The sequence below is a fragment of the Rhinoraja longicauda genome, chromosome 7 (genome assembly GCF_053455715.1).
Source record: "Rhinoraja longicauda isolate Sanriku21f chromosome 7, sRhiLon1.1, whole genome shotgun sequence".
Taxonomy (NCBI): Eukaryota; Metazoa; Chordata; class Chondrichthyes; order Rajiformes; family Arhynchobatidae; genus Rhinoraja; species Rhinoraja longicauda.
Window position 1 is genome coordinate 22,656,510 of NC_135959.1, and position 17,701 is coordinate 22,674,210.

Consider the following 17,701-nt stretch of genomic DNA (forward strand, 5'->3'; position numbering starts at 1 on the left):
GATGCAGGCGGCCCTCACCCACACCCTCCCCGCCGTGTTGTATCGGTGCACGGACAGGGAGCGCTGGTCACGCTGCAGCTCCAGGCGGTAGAGCTTTGCAATTGTTAACAGTGGAAGTTCTTCTCTTTAACTAAGGTAACTCTTCATTGCAAGACAATGAAGGAGTGATTGGTTTTTCAGTTACTATACGTAGGAGAAAGGTTATTTGGTTAACATATCACACCATGAAGCTTGAGTGCTTCAGCATGCTACGGATTAAATTCACAATTTAACAAAGGAGGAAGAGTGGATAAAAGTCCTAGCAACATTCTCATAAATCTCTGCACTCTTTCCAGCTTAACAACATATTTCCAGCAGCTGGGTAACCAAATATTCCAAATGTGATCTCACCAACATTTTAACAACTATAACACAACATCCCAACTTCTATGCTCAATGGTCAGGCCTGGGAGATTTATCTACTTTCATACGCCTTAGGGTGTTCAGCACCTGCTCGACCACAATATTGACTGTTCTCAAGATACTTTTATTAACTGTCCCAAGTTCCCCAGTCTTAATGTCTTTCTCCATGATAAAAACAGAGGTTAAATACTCATTGTGGACCTTGCCGATATCCCATGGGTTCACATAGAGATGATCACTTTGGTTTCTGAGGGATCCTATTCTCTCTTTAGTCACCCTCTTTCCCTTGATGTGTTTGGATTTTCCCTTAGTATTATCTGCCCCTTTTTGCCCACCTGATTTTCTTCTAAAGTATGGTCCTTATTCTTGAATCTCCTTCATGGATACACTTGATCCTAGCTGCCTACAATGTCCCATGTCTTCATCTTTTTCTTAACAAGAGCCTCAATTTCTCTCATCAACCAAGCTTCCTTACACCCACTTGCTTTGCCCTTCACTCTAAGAGGAACATGCGTGCCCTGAACTCTTGTCATCACACTTTGAAATACATCCCACTTTCTGCACATTTCTTTGAAGGCAAACAACCTACATCAATCAACTGGAGCAAGTTCCTGTCTAATACCATCAAAGTTGTCCTTGCCCTATTTCAGAATTTTAACTTGTGGGCCTGTCCTGTCTTTATCCATAATAATCTTAAAGCTAATAGAACAGTGGTCCCTGGTCCCAAAAGGCTCACCTACAGACACTTCAGTCACTTGACCTCCCCAACTTCCTAAGATTAGATCAAGCTTTTCTCTTTCTATTGTAGGGCCCTCTACACATTGCCTGAGGAAACATTGCTGAACACTGCCAAATTCCACCCCTCTAATACTTTGGCACTATGACAGATCCCGTCTATATTGGGAAAGTTAAAAGACCCTACTACAAAAACCTTGTTAGTCTTGCTTCCCACCATCAAGCCAACTACGTATCCAATTACTTATTGCTGCCTGGATCTCATGCTATCTAATATGTCAAAGCAGCCTACCATGTAGAACCATATCAAAGGCCTTGTTGAAGCCCATATATATCCCAACCTTCATTGACATTCATGGCGACTTCTTCATGATACTCAATCAAATTAATAATAATAATAATACATTTATTTTATCTAGCGCTTTTCAAGATACTCAAAGACGCTTTACAAGCAAACAATACATAAAAACAAACAAACAAACAAAAGATTTGTCCTGACGGCGAAGCCGCGAACAAACAGCGCCAGCGTCCTCTCACGTCAGGGTCCGGCAGTAAACAATAAAGAACACAAGACACACAATTACAATTTAACATAAACAACCATCACAGTGATTGCACCAGGCACACCCTCACTGTGATGGAAGGCAAAGAAAGTCTTATCTCCTCCTCATTCTTCTCCCGTGGTCAGGCAGTCAAACTGCTGCCTCAAGGCGATCGAGGCTCCTGACTTTTGAGGGCCCCGCCGGGCGATGGAAGGCCCCAGGGCCGAGTCGAGCAGGCCGATGAAGGTCCTGAGCCCCCACTGGGCGATGGAAAGTGCCGCGGCCAGGCCACGCAGGGCGATGAGGGGCCTGCGAGCGGGTCGATCGAACCTCGCGCTTCGGGGCGGTCGAAGCTGCTACGGCTGTAACTCCTGAAAGCCGGTTGCCAGCCAGGAACCTGCGAGCTCCCGATGTTGCGGTCTGCAGGGCCCACGGCCGAAGCCTCCGAGATGGTAAGTCCAGGCCCTGCGACCGGAGTCTTCAAGGTCGATCCCAGCTGGAGGCCGCCGACTACACGGTGTTAGGCCGTAGCGCGAACGGAGATATGACACGATAAAGGTCGCATCTCCGTTGAGGAGGAGATTAGAAAAAAAGGTTTCCCCCACCCCCCACCACCCCCCCCCACATATACAGAGCTAAAAATATATCAAAACGTACATTTAAACGGTAACAATAGACATAGACAAAAAAGACAGAGAGACTGCCGGTGAGCCGCAGCTGCAGGGCGCAGCCACGCCCCCACTAATGAGACATCATCTCCCAGGCACAAAGCTGACTGTCCCCAATCAACCCCTCAGGGTTCAGATATAGTTGCTACTGCTAAATTTATGCCATGTTATGATAAATGTCATTATTAAAGGACACTCAATCTGGCCTGCAATGAAAGATATGAACCTCATCATGAGGAGAAGCATTTGAGTAAGAAATCAATGCGTGCATTTGTAGCAGTACCTCCTGACTGAATAACCCTATGTATCTGTCTCTTTATTTTCCGTTGTGGCACTTAGCACATGACCATGTGATTCTCAGCTTGAAGGCATGAATTCCATCTCTAGCAATTAGTCCACCATGGATTTCTGCCTTTCTGAAGAGATTGTTTGAACTAGTCTATTTCAATTCAAATGGCATCTCAGTCTTTTAAGCTCCACCTGGTGGCACAGCAATAAAGCTGCTGCTTTAAGGGCCTGTCCCACTTAGGGGATTTTTAGGCGACTGCCGGCGACTGTCAAAGTCATAGCAGATCGGCAAAATTTTCTTTGACCCTAAGACAATGACCACGACAATGCCGAGTCAGATCGTGATTACACCGTCTTCGGAAACATCGCAAAATTCCCATGATGTCAATGCTTCTCCGGCGTCCTAATTTTCGCTGAAATCACTGACAAGTTGGTAATTACTTGAGAGTTTTGAAATATAACATCTTGCCTGGGTTACTTGAAAACCAAGCTTCACGGTAACAAGGCATAAACTGGATTTACTTCCAGTTTACTAAAGAATTACTAAAGTATTAAGAAATTTAATTTTAAAAGTGGTTAAATGGATTTTTGTGCAGAGTGTGGGCATTCTTTGAATATGTATGGGAGATGCATATCTGGTTTCTGGGTTGCATATCTGGGTTGGGAGCCTACTTTAAATGTAATCGCTAATGGCCATAAACATCGTGGAAATTCCCACGCTTACCTGACCGTCAAACTGTCGCCTCCAATCTACCTGTCAAATGTCCTGACGGTAAATAAATTGGTTAAACACAAGTATTTTATGGTATCCAAATGACTTTACTTAATTTAATATTATGTGCTTCTAAATGCATCTAAGAGAACCAAGCAAACCTGGGGACAGCATGCGACAGCGCCCGCAATAAGCAACGATACCTGGCGACAAGCCAGCTGTCGCCGAGAAATTTAATACCGGTTGATTTCTCAGCGACGCGCCGAGATCCACTACGATTCTTTGAAGACTCCTCACGATAATGCCCGCGACACCCCGGCGAACTGTCGGCGACAGCCTAGTCGCCGGCAGTCGCCTTAAAATCGCCTAAGTGGGACAGGCCCTTAACAGTGCTTGCAGCGCTGGAGACCCGGGTTCGATCCCGACTATGGGTGGTGTCTGTATGGAGTTTGTATATTCTCCCTGTGACCACGTCGGTTTTCTCTGAGACCTTCAGTTTCCTCCCACACAAAGATGTACCAGTTTGTAGGTAAATTGGCTTGGCATAAATGTAAAAAATTGTCCCTAGTGTGTGTAGGATAGTGTTAATGTGCGAGGATCGCTGGTCGGCGCTGACTCGGTGGGCCGAAGGGCCTGTTTCTGTGCTGTATTTCTAAACTAAACTAAACTTAAATGTGTGCGCCAATTTCCTAATGTAATGCTCCCTGCTTCTAGACAACCAGCTTTAATATGAATATTCAGTAATATGTAGCGATTTGACAAGCACGTTATCTGAAATTTACTGTATTCATAAAGTGATAGAATCATAAAGAAATACAACAAGGCCCTTGAGCCCACCAAGTCCATACTGACTATTAAGCATCAATTTACACTAATCCTACACAAACCCATTTTATTTTCCACAGTGGCCTGTTAACCCACCTAACGCACACCTCCTTCCTCAAAGAATTGGGAAGGCATAGAGGAAACATAAATGGTCACAGGGAGAATGTTCAAACAGCACACAGACAGTGCCAGATATCAGAATTGAACCAGGTATCTGCCATTGTGAGGCAATGGCTCTGTCAGCTATAACCCTGTGCCACCGTCTGTATAAAAACCCAATTCAGTCTCACACTGATGTTGCTGGACGTTTTATATACATTGTTCTTCTTTTGTTTCCTTTCCTTTCTGCTTTTAATTGCTGATATTTGAAGTAATTGTTAGCTTGCCAACTTTTGTCTGTGACAAACGTGCTATTTTATTTCAATCAGATCCTCTCTGCAAATCAAATTGCACTTGTTTACACAGTCCGCCAGTTGCATAAAGGGTTCTTGACCCGAAACGGTGACTCTCCCTGACCCGCATTTTCTCTTTTTGTTTTAGATTTTGCAGTCTTTTTCTCAACATGCACTTTACAGTGGCGGGTTAAAAGTAGTTGGAATCCACTGCTCCCACAAGACTAGTCACTCCACTAAATGCTTAATGATGCTGTTGGCCTCATTTCAACTTTCCTTCAGCTTAATCATTGGTTGGCTGGGATACCGATTCCTTGTCACAATACATATGATGTTTTAATGCCTCGGTCGGGACATTTGCAGTATCTTACTTCAAAATAAGCCAAGGTCGTCTTAACATGGGATATATAAATTTAAATGAGTTCTGAGCTAGATTTGAAGTCAAAATTAGGAATCACTAATCATATCTCCTCTGTTCTCAATTTTGCATTAATGATTTACTCTTAAGTTCTATTTCAAATTGGCTCCCGTCACATTTAAATGGAAATCTTAAGTTTCACCAGTCTTGATTTAGTAAACAGTATGGATACAAAAAAAACTTTTGGGCCTTTTAACATGCAGTTGATAAGAGCTACTGCCTTACAGAGCCTGCAGCGCCGGAGACCCGAGTTCGATCCCGACCAAGGGGGCTATCTGTACGGAGTTTTTATATTCCCCTGTGACCGTGTGGGTTTTCTCCGAGATCTTCAGTTTCCTCCCACACTCCAAAGGCGTACAGGTTTGAAGGTTAATTGGCTTGGTATAAGTGTAAATAGTCCCGTGTGTGTGGGATAATGTAAGTGTGCCAGGATCGCTGGTTGGTGCAGACTCAGTTCAGTTCAGTTTAGTTTATTGTTACGTGTACTGAGGTACAGTGAAAACGTTTTTGTTGTGTGTTAACCAGTTAGCTGAAAGACAATACATGATTACAAGCAATCCATCTATTGTGTGTAGATACATGATAAGGGAATAACATTTAGTGCAGGATAAAGCCAGCAAAGTCCAGTCAAGGATAGTCCGAGGGACAACAATGAGGTAAATAGTAGTTCAGCACTGCTCTCTGGATGTGGGAGGATGATTCAGTTGCCTGACAACAGCTGGGAAGAAACTGTCCCCGAATCTGATGGTGTGCGTTTTCACACTTCTGTACCTTTTGCCTGATAGAAAAGGGGAGAAGAGGGAGTGGCTGGGGTGCAACTTGTCCTTGATTATGCTGCTGGCCTTGCCGAGGTAGCGTGAGGTATAAATGAAGTCAATAGTAGGGAGGTTGGTTTGTGTGATGGCCTGCGCTGTGTCCATAAATCGCTGCAATTCATTATGATCCTGGATGGAGCCGTTCCAGAACTAGGTGGACCGAAGGGCCAGTTTACGCACTGTATCTCTAAACTAAACGAAACTAAACTAAACTAAACAACTAAACTAAACTAAACAAAGCTAAACTAAAGTAAACTGTGCGCAGCATATAATATTACAGTTAGAAAGTCCAGATAGAAAAAATGCAACGGCAACAAGGTAAGTTTTGCAGGGAGAGTGCAGGACACAAGCGCTAAGTTAAAAGATCAGCCATAATATTTAAAGGCTGAATAAACTCGAGGCTGAATGGCCTACTCCTATTTCTCTTCCTTATGCTCTAATATTAAGGACAATTGTTACTCGAGTGCTAAAATAGCTGATCAGAGATTAATTGCTGTTTGGGAATAAACAGAAGTAAAAATTCAAGTAAAATTCAATACAGTTTAGAGTAACTGAATCTAAGTAACTCTAACCTCCTGAAAAGCTGAAGAGCAAAGATGTAAGTCAAGTCAATATTGTCATATGCACAAGTACAGTGAGGTATAGGTACAATGAAAATCTTGCTTCCAGTAGTAACACAGACATATTGGCTCTAGTTTGTCATATGCCAAGGAACAGTGAGTTTAACATTGCAACAACCATGTACTGCAATAAAGCAAAATTACCCAGAGCAAAATATTTGCTATTGACCAATTGTACTTAATTAATGATTAAAAGTTTTGTTTCAATACAAATAGTCTTGTGTCATCTTTATGTTTGATAAATCTCTCCCTCTCTCTCTCTCCCTCCCTCCCTCTCCCTCTCTCCCTCTCTCCCTTTCCCTCTTTCTCTCCCTCCTCCCTCTCCCTCTCCCTCTCCCTCTCCCTCTCCCTCTCCCTCTCCCTCTCCCTCTCCCTCTCCCTCTCCCTCTCCCTCTCCCTCTCCCTCTCCCTCTCCCTCTCCCTCTCCCTCTCCCTCTCCCTCTCCCTCTCCCTCTCCCTCTCCCTCTCCCTCTCCCTCTCCCTCTCCCTCTCCCTCTCCCTCTCCCTCTCCCTCTCCCTCTCCCTCTCCCTCTCCCTCTCCCTCTCCCTCTCCCTCTCCCTCTCCCTCTCCCTCTCCCCCTCTCTCCCTCCCTCCCTCTCTCCCTCCCTCCCTTTCTCCCTCCCTCTCTCCCTCCCTCCCTCCTTCTCTCCCTCCCTCTCTCCCTCCTGCCTTAACCTACCTGATCTCCCTGTTGCTCAGAACCCTTATCTTCCCCCTTTCTGTCCTAGGCCTCCTGTATTGTCAGAGTGAGGCCCAGCGCAAATTGGAGGAACAGCACCACATATTTTGCTTGGGTAGCTTACACCCCAGCGGTATGAACATTGACTTCTCTAACTTCAAATAGCCCTTGCTTTTCCTCTCTCCATCCCCTCCCCCTTCCCAGTTCTCCCACCAGTCTTACTGTCTCCGACTACATTCTATCTCTGTCCCGCCCACTCCCCTGATATCAGTCTGAAGAAGGGTCTCGACCTGAAACGTCACCCATTCCTTCTCTCCAGAGATGCTGCCTGTCCCGCTGAGTTACTCCAGCATTTTGTGTCTACATTCAAGTCTCTGGATTATTGCAGAAGTAATGTTACCGATATATCGATGGGAAGAATGGAAAGGAGGTCAGCATTGGAGATGTAGTGAGCGGTGCAAATGGTTACAGAGATAGGTAGGAAAATAGGCCATGAGAATCTGAAACACAAGAAGTCTGCCCTGTTGAGCAGAGGCAGAGGTGAAGAGGCAGATTGGAACGGAACCAAGCTTAGGAGCTGCAGGGAGTGAAACAATAACGAGAGTGAGTAAAAACAGAAAGAAAAGTAGACAGAGACAGTCAAACACAGGAAGACATAAAAGGGTGAAGCAAGAGAGAATGAACCTGTTAAATCTCTATGTGCAGTGGTGTGGAAAATCTTCTATTAATTTGTAAATTCATACTGTCTATTTCTGATTCAGTCCCTGAGATATTAAGGTTCTATGCTCACCTTTCCATTAATTTTAAGAAGCACTCTTCCCGTTGACACTTCTTTCCCCCAATTTGTAATTAATTAATTCATTATTTTTAAAAATCCTTTCACATTTTATTCTCAAACTTTCTCTGGCACAGTACTTTATTCATTTAAACATATCTTCACGCCTATTATCCTAGCTTTCCTCAAAGTGACGGCTTATTTTAATATTGCCTTTTTAAACTGACCAAATACTTTAGTTCCTTGATTTGGACAATAGATTTATTTATTGTTAAAAAATATGGATTTCTCAGATACAAAGTTGTATATAATACTTTAAGATGTCACTGGGGTGATAAATGGTGGTGTGGTATGGATAAACTGCTTGTCAGTAACCTTGCATCGCTATAAGTCGAGATTTGTATTGATTGAGCTTTGTTGTTATTGTGTAGTTTCAATCAAAACCAATAACACATTTTATTCTATTTCAAAATTGCCAGTTTGTACAGTTAAATGCGTCTTAGTGTCACATTAATGAATCAATCAATGTAAATCCCATAAAGCTTCTGTCATGCACTGTGTAACACGGGGTTCTGTCAGTTTCTTTGGGTCCTGGATTTGTTGTAACCAGTCAACAATAATCTATCACTGTTAACTAGAGACACTTTCCTCGTCTGTTTAATCCCTGCAATTTTTTTGTTAGGAGGACAGAGTATATAATCTTCCAATTTTAAGGCTTCAGTCAGGTCACATCCAGAGAACTGCATACATAGCCTGTCCCATTTAAGGAGGGATATAGACTTGCTTGCATTGGATGTGGTCCAGCGTAGGTTATTCGGCCAATTCTTGGGATGAGAGGGTTGTCTAATGAGGAATGATTGAGCTGTTCGGTGTGTTCAGAGGAATGAGAGTAGATCTTATTGGAAAAATATCAGATTCTGAGGAAGCTGCTTGACAATGTTGATGCTGAGAGACTGTTTCCCCTAGTGGGAGAGTTCAGAATTTGTTTAGTTTAGTTTAATTTAGAGATACATCATGGAAACAGGCCGTTCAGCCCACAGAGTCCATGCCGAACCAGCGATCCCCGAATGCTCACACTACGCTGCACACTAGGGCCAATTTTATTATTTTTTTACCAAAGCCAATTAACCCACTAACCTGTACATCTATGGAGTGTGGGAGGAAACCTGAGCACCAGAATGAGTGGATATAGTTTGTGAATTCAGAAAAAGTGTATAAACTCATAAGGGAAATAGAGTCTTTTACCCAGGGTAGGGAAATCAAAAATAAAAGGTCATAGGTTTAAGTGGGAGAACATTTAATATAAACCTGAGGGGCACCTTTTTGATACAGAGGATGATGCTGTATGGAATGTACTGCCAGAGGAGGTAGTTGAAACAGATATTCTAACAGCATTTAAAAGACACCTGGACAGGTACATGGATAGGAAAGTTTAGAGGGATTTGGGACAATCATGGTCAAATAGGACTAGCTTAGATGGGCATTTTAATCGGCATGGATGAGTTGTGTCAGTACTCGTTGTGCCAGTAGTGCTTATTTCTGTGCTGTGTGATTCTATGACTCTCATTGCCAATGTAAGATAGAGATGAAGAGGATTTTTTTTCTCTCAGAGAATTCTGAATCTTTGGATTTTTCCATTTCAGTGAAGATGCAATAGCATGGGGAAGGTGCAGAGAAGATTCTCCAGGATTTTGCCTGGGATGGAGGTTTTCAGTTATGACTAGACTTAAGCAGCTGGGTCTGTATTCACTGAATAGGAGGAGAATAAGAAAAGACATGATTACGATGCATAAAATTATGAGATATAGTTAGAGTAGACTGTCAAAAATGTTTCTCCATATCAGAGAAAGAATCAACCGGTGGGCATATGGTAAAGGATAAGAAATTTAGAGGGGATGTAAGAGGAGACCTTTTTCACCCAGAGAATGGTGATTATCCAGAATACATTGCCTGAGAGAGCAGGCAGATTTGGTGGCACATTTAAGAAGTATGTGGGCAATCACTTAAATCAACCAGGTATCAAAGGCCAAGTTCAGGAAGATAGGATGAATGCAGATGGGTGCAAGGAAATGATGGGCTGAGTGTCCTGTATCTATGTTGTATGACTGAGCTATTAAGGTGGAGACATTGATTATATAGGTAACTCGTGGGTAATGGAAATTCACCCTTACAGAATTTGGAAATCATTACATGGAAATGCGAGATAGGGAATGTTTGCTCTTTTGGAATTTGTGTGGAAAAAAATCATCAGCTTTTTAAACTCGCGTTTCTTGTCACATGCACAGATAACGCAGCTCTGTGCTCTGGAAAATCGCAATCCAGATCAATTTCTAGGAATATAAATCCTGCCCTCCCCACACCCCCGGTGTAATGCAAGCGTTATCTGTATGCCAGGTTGTGATTTTAGGAAGAATATTTGAGCAGGGAGTGAAATGAGCCTACACGAATTTTTTTGCTGCAGCACTGCAAATATATTGCAAGGAAAGAGTACGAAGAAAAATTGTGCCTGTTATAATGACCAGAGAGCTATGATTACCTGCCTATCAAGCACTATACCTTGGCTGTGCTTTTTGTATCTCTACTAATGACACGGTGTCCCACATGCAGCCATTACTATAACTAGGCAGGATCACAAAGGGAAGATTGTTCTGAATACTTATTTTAATAAACTCCTTGTAGACCATTGCTGATAAATATATATTTCCAGAACCAGTAGAAAATATCATTTAAGTGATTCATTAAATAATTTCCAGGTTTTATACCAGCATGATTCACTCCCTGGGCTTTGCAACGATGAAGATTTGATGTTATTACTTGTTCTTTGGCATAAGTAGTCAATCAGTATTCTACAAATAAGCTCATTAGGCCTGTTTTCTCTGAAGTACTGATCCCGAGGTTTAGTTTTAACAACTGTTCAATCAATCATTCTATATTTCCTTGCAATACCTGTGGTACTCGATATTCGAAATGACAAAAGTGGTAATACATGGCAGCAAACCAATGTCAGATTTTATAAAGAAAACAGGTCCGAGTAATATTCAGGGAAGTGCTAATGGTTGAAGGTGATCTTCTGAATTGAGAAGTATAAAGGGATGTACAGTCATATACGTTCCCTTCTACCATTGGTCTCAACAGCATATTTAGCAAGCATCTTAAGACAGTGACAATTATGTAATGTGCTTTTGCATTTTGAAATGCTGCTTAGTACCAACCAATGTCATTAGTTGAAAGTTTATTAATTTAAAGGATATTTCCTTCAAAGGCGCTTTCCGTGTTGTTTACGATTGCAAGCAGCTTCACCAAAGAGCTTACAGATATTACAATCATCTGCTATTAGATTTCAAATTTGTTTTCTGTTATAGCTATCTGGTTTTAGAAGAACATAAGTGTTAGGAGCAGAATTAGGCCATTCGGTCCATCATCTACTCTGCCATTCAATCATGGCTGATCTATCTCTTCTTCCTAACCCCATTCTCTGACTTCTCCATGCTGCCTGACCCGTTAAGTAACTCTAGCAGTTCATGATGCTGATGTCTACAAATGATGTGAAAGTAACTTAGTATGACCAATCTTTCGCTATAGCCCCAGCCCTCAAGTCCTGACAATATCATCATAAATTTTCACTGCTTCCTTACCCGTTTAGTGGCATCTTTCCCACAGCACCTTAATCACAACTGAGCACAATGTTTCAACTGTAGCCTCACAAACATTATGTACAACTGTAAAATAACATCCTAACTTCTCTACTTAATTCCCTGATTGAAGAAGTAGTCAAAAGCTTTCTTCTCAGCCTCACCTTCCTGCTATGCCACTTTAAAAGCCTCAGTCCTAAATGGTCCACATCTTATTCTGAGTATGTGCCTTTGGTTTTAGACTAGTTAGACGAGGAATATACTCCCTGCATACAGCCTGTTGAGAATTATGCATAATGCTCCAATTACAATCTCTGTTAGACTTATCAGTAGAATCATCCATTCACGTTTAGGATATATCGCAGAGAAATAATTTTAACTCTCTTAAATTTTAACATGCGTCTCCCACAAAGGCCAAGTAAATTAACAGTGCAAGTTGCATTGATTGTGAGCTGACAGTTCATTTCAGAAAAAACAAATGGGTACAGTACATTTGTAAGTATATTCCATAGTTCTGCACTTGTGCACAACTGCACAAGGACAAGAAATGAATCTCATAAATATGCCTATAAATCTTTATATATATATTGTAATTTAAAAAATATATATTTCTCTGCTATTTCCTAAGACATCGGAAATATTTGAACAGAGTGGAAAAGGCTGTTTCTGGTGCACAATCTCAAGTTGTCAGGAGGCCATCGGGAATGGATCGCTAAGAAGTCATTAATTCCCATCACCTGAAACCTAGTCATTATCACTCCACCTTTCATGGCAATGAGATGAGAGATACATTGGGAGCCATGCAGATGCAATGAATAAATGTTACCATCAAAAATCTGGCAAGCGACAAATGGTCAGTCTGGCCCAATCTGTTCTGAAGAGCTCCATTTCTTACAAAACCCTTCAGTCTGAAGAAGGGTCCCAACCTGTAACCTTTGACTATGCATTCCCTTCCACAGATGCTATCTGATCCACTGAATTCCTTCAGCAATATGTCTTGTTTTTCCTTAAAAATCCCATTTATTTGGAAGACCGTTAGGATTCATTGGAGGTGGATTGGTAACAGGAGAAGCGATGTCTGAATTTAACTATTTTAATTGTACCATCAACAGTCTTCCTCTGAAGGATGGATTTGATCTCTAAGGGGGGGGGGGGGGGGGGGGTGCTCAGGGTCTCTAGCCAAATGAGATGGCAATGGTTATGTTTTGACCCTAGATACTGAAGAAAGAGAAATCTTTCTTTCCAAAGTGCTCTTCAGGCTGGAGGTGAATTAGAAATACCAGAACACAACATGTATTTTTCTAGTTGGCAGGGTAATAAGAATGATGGAGAAGGATGAAAAAGATTCAAATCAGCCATGACAAAACTGAACATTAGAATAAGTTTGAGGGACCTGTTGACCCCTGCAACAGTCTGTTCGAACTCCTTCCATCGGGCAGACGATACAAGGCCTTCTACGCCCGCACCTCCAGACTCAGGAACAGCTTCATCCCCAGGGCCATAGCTGCTATGAACCGGTCCTGCTGAGCCGGATGGTCACATCACACAGTGATCCGGCACAGATCTACTTGCACTTTATTCTGTCTTAAAACTGTTACAATTTGTTTAGTTGGGTTGTTGTTGTTTAAATTAATTAAATTATTGCATCGTATGGGAGGCGCATTCCCAATCTCGTTGTACCCCTGTACAATGACTATAAAGATATATTGTATTGTATTGTATCTGTACTTATGTCCCAACCAATTCAGAGGGAAGAAGGTTTATTATTACATCTGTCATTACAGCTAACCTAGAGGCAAGTTTGAAGAAGAGCAAGTTAAAAGGAAGCTGTTCCCTAATTAATTATAGGAAATATTATTTGAATAAATCCTTCTTACAGAGTTTTCTTCGAATTTATACAGTTATCAGAATAACATCAAAACTTTGTTGACTTACCTTCAACAATATCCTTGAACTAATGATCTCATTTGTGTCAGTGGGACATCATTTATGTGTTTACAACTCACAGAGCTTGTGGCCGACAAGATTATGATGCGTCAAAAAAGAAGCATCCTTCCACTGCCCTTCAGGATAAGGCGGCAATGAATGATTGAAGTCATACCTACCCTACATTAGAAAAAAACGACCAATGAAACATTGCTGACAGATAATCCAAGTCACTTACACAGCAACACAGTGTCATTAAGACAAGGAGAAACATGACAACCAACTTGCTTGAGCTGCCTGCAATTCCTCCAGGAAATATTGTTAAAGTTTATACAGGAATAATCGTTACACTCGTACCTTGATATCCTGGAGGCCAATTATTTTCAATGTTGCAGCAATGAGCTTTAAATTACAGTTAATAGTCACTTGCATTTTACAACTAATTAATACCTGGGTGATGCATTGTTGAATATATTGTCCATTAAATCGGGGTGAACTGGACTGATTGATCACCGCACTAAAGAGCTGCGTGAAGGAGTTAAAAACTTAGGGACTGAGTTATAAGGAAACGTTGGGCACACTAAGACTTTATCCTTGGAGTGTAGGATCTTAAAGAATTTTATCCAATCATATAGGGGATAGGTAGAGTGAATGCACAGAATCTTCTCCCCAGGGAAGGGGAATCTAGAATTTGTGGGCATAAGATTTAAAAGGGAGAGAGGAAAGATTTAACAACAACTTGAATGGCAACTTGTTCACACAGAAGATTGTACATATATAGAATAAGCTAACAGAAGAAGTGGTTGAGGCAGGTAGAGTAAAGGTGTGTGGAAGCAAAAATTTGGAAGAATACGGGTCAAATGCAGGCAAATTGGACTAGCTTAGATTGTCATCCTGGTCGACATGCACAACTTGGGCCGAAGGGGCTGTTTCTGTGCTGCATGATTCTATGACCTAAATGTCCATAAATTGATGTTGACAGTCCTGAGTTACTTTACAGGGGTTCTTTCTACTGGTCTATTAAGTTTTCAGCCCGCAGGAGATCCCATTTTCAAAGATGTCGGCGGGGATTCTTAATGGCCGAGGAGCCAGGCAGTGAAGGGGTGGCTTTGAGGAACCCGCCTCTTGAGGATGCACATGGCTTCTCCTAACCCCTTCACCACCAGTGGTGGGCTCTGATTACCATTCCCCCACAACAGCCATAACCAATCCCCGTACTCTGCCTATTCACCCAGATTGTCGAGGACGATCTACAGGATTTCCTGCTCATTCCTATCAATGTGACTGATTTCCAAGAAGAAGATAGAACAGAACTACTATCCAGTCATTATATTCCAAGAAGCTTCCACATCCAACAGGCTTCTTTCAACAATTTTTGGTCTACTCTCTTAGTACATCTTAAGACTCTGATACCAATTGGGACAATGCAGCAACTCATTAATCATCCTTGATGCAACACAAGACTGAAACACCAGGTGGTTCAGTGGTTCAATGGTGCTTTTATTGTCATGTGTGCAAACACACATTGAAATTATTTTCGTACCCATAGTCCAGTACAGTATTGCCATACCCCAGCATATCGTCGATTAGCAAAGTGTACTGAAATGGTCCATTGTGCCTGCCTGCAAGAGGTGCCAAGAGGTTTTGGTGGGGGTTTGTGGTGTTGAGTTCCCACATTCACAGACTCTGTAAGGAACCTGGCATAACCAAGATGAAATAAATGGTCTTTTTCTGTAGAGTGAATTTCAATAATTTCACAGATCATTGGCATGGGCTGGAAATACATGGCCCTGTCTGATCTCAGAAGCTAAGCAGATACTTGTTTATTCTTGGGTGGGATTGGGTTTATGAATTCTAGATATTGTAAGATATTGTAAGATATTGTAAGTTCTACCTGGGTAGGAGGTGAGTGTAACCTCAAGAACCATCTGTGATATGTTCTGCTCAGTCGCAAGAGTGCGTATATTTAAAGTTATCAATGAAGAATAAGAATGGTGATGAACCATCTGTATCTATTTTGAAGTGGCCAGGATATGTTATTCAGTACCGGAAAGGATACTGGTATGGGCAACTCCCACTGCAGTTTGGAATTTATCTGAATACACTCTTGAAGTGCCATGCATTATTAGACAATGGATCAAAAATCCGGATAATTCTCCTGTGACCAGCATGGTTATGATGGAGCGACTGACCTCCTTCTTTACTTTGACTTTCAATGATTTTTAATACCTTTCAAGAAAGGAAACAATGGGCAGAAATAATGAGAATCGAGATACTAAAAATTTGGAGCAGGTACAGAATGGGTTAGAATCAGATCACAAAAACCTTATCAATAACTTCGGCAAAAAATGAGAGCAGCTGGAGGAATTCAGCAGGTCAAGCCGCAGTGCAGGGGAAAATGGATCGTTGACATTTTGGCCGAGAGTTTTCATCTGAAATGGTCTAGATGAAGGGTCCCAATCAGAAATGCTAACTGATGCATTTCTGCCTGACCCACAGAATTGCTCCAGTTGTTCTTTTAAATACAGCTTCCAGCATCTGCGGTTTATTGTACTTTAATAACTTGGGGTTGTACTAGAAGCAAGTGCAGAGTTTACAACATCTATAATAAGTTGGGCGCAACTTGTATGGGACATGTGGATGTAATAATTCATGCAGAAAAGATGCTTCACAATTGCCAGATCCTTTGGAAGAATAAAGAAAGTTGCCGTCAACCAATATAATTAATATACTAACAAATGCAATAGTTATTATTGGATTGGTAACATTCTCGTTAAGAGATTACATAAATTGTTGGCTTTTGCACATGAGCCTCACTTTTAATTGTAAAGAAGAATGAGGATATTGCTTCCTTCAGTGTAGATGGCAGTGCCAAGAGTAACAGCAGTGACATTAAACCTCAGGCAAATATTTTCTCACAGAGCTTTTATGGTAGTTATATAGGAGACGCGGAACAGCAAATCCTCATTATCCTTTGCTGTGATTTCATTGCTGACACAGTTTAAATACTTTAAAGAATGGATGCTCTTCACAAAATTGCAATTTGATTAGATGCAGATGTTTTAAAGAGGCACCAAAGATACAAAGTTAATTATTGCACACAACACATTATAAAAATTAATTTGCACCTAGCTAAGCAATATCTATGTGTAGGTTTTGGAGACATTGCTTGGTAGAACAGAACTAAAGGCATGAAGGATATTAAGTCCAAACACTGTTGAAATAATGCAGCTAGGTTACCTATGATTCGATTACTTAATTTTATTTCGGAGTCACGTGAGTGACTACGTGAAGACCCCGTCCAGCACGCATGCGCGACATTAGCGTTCATGCAGTGCACCCGCGACGAACGGGAGTTCAAGGTGCTCCCGCTACAATTTAAAAAGTCGGGCCGACAGGTAAGTTCTACCGTGGCCGTGAGTATTTTCTCTGTGGTCTGCTTTAGGTCCCAAGATGAGCAAGACCAGAGGAAAGAAATTTGCAGCTCGCCCCCGTTCGTCTTCCGTTGAGGAACGTTCTTTGGAGGGGGGGCAAGAGGCGGCAGCAACTACCGAGCCGAGCCCAGCACCGCTAGTGCAGCCTGAGCAGCGAGCTGGAGGTACCTGCAGCCAGAACCGGGCGGTAGTATCCGACGATTCGGATGAAGATGCCACACCGCTCCAGAGCGGCACTGGCAGCCGCCTAAGCCGAATGGAACGGCTTATGGAGCAAATGCTCCAGCGAGATCTGCTGAGAGAGCAGCAGCAGACTCGCCAAGGGAGCCCAGGTACTCCCGCAGTGCCCTTTACGGCACTGGCCATTGCCTCACCTTCTTTTGAAGGCAGCATTGGCGACCAGGTCTGGGCTGGTCAACAAGAGGGGTTGTTGGCTGAAGATGTCCGGAGTAGAATAGTTCCTTTATTGTCATTGTAACATGAGCCATGTACAACGAAATTGTAAAATGTCAGCCAGTCAGTGCACCATTCAAACATTTCTAAAAGCTAACGATACATACAAGGTAAAATATTTTAAACAGATAAACAACTAAAATAAATATCATGAAAATAGCACGCATAAACACCCAACCCTACATCCTTCTGTCGATTTCACAGTCTCTTATTATGTATCGCCCCTGCGTTCCTTGGCGGCTACATTTAGTGCCTTTATAGCAGTGGGGTAAAAACTATTTTTAAATCTGTTTGTCCTTGTCCTTGTAGATCTGTACCGTCTGCCTGACGGTAACAGTTCAAACAGGGAGTGTCCGGGGTGGGAAATGTCCTTTATGATACTCT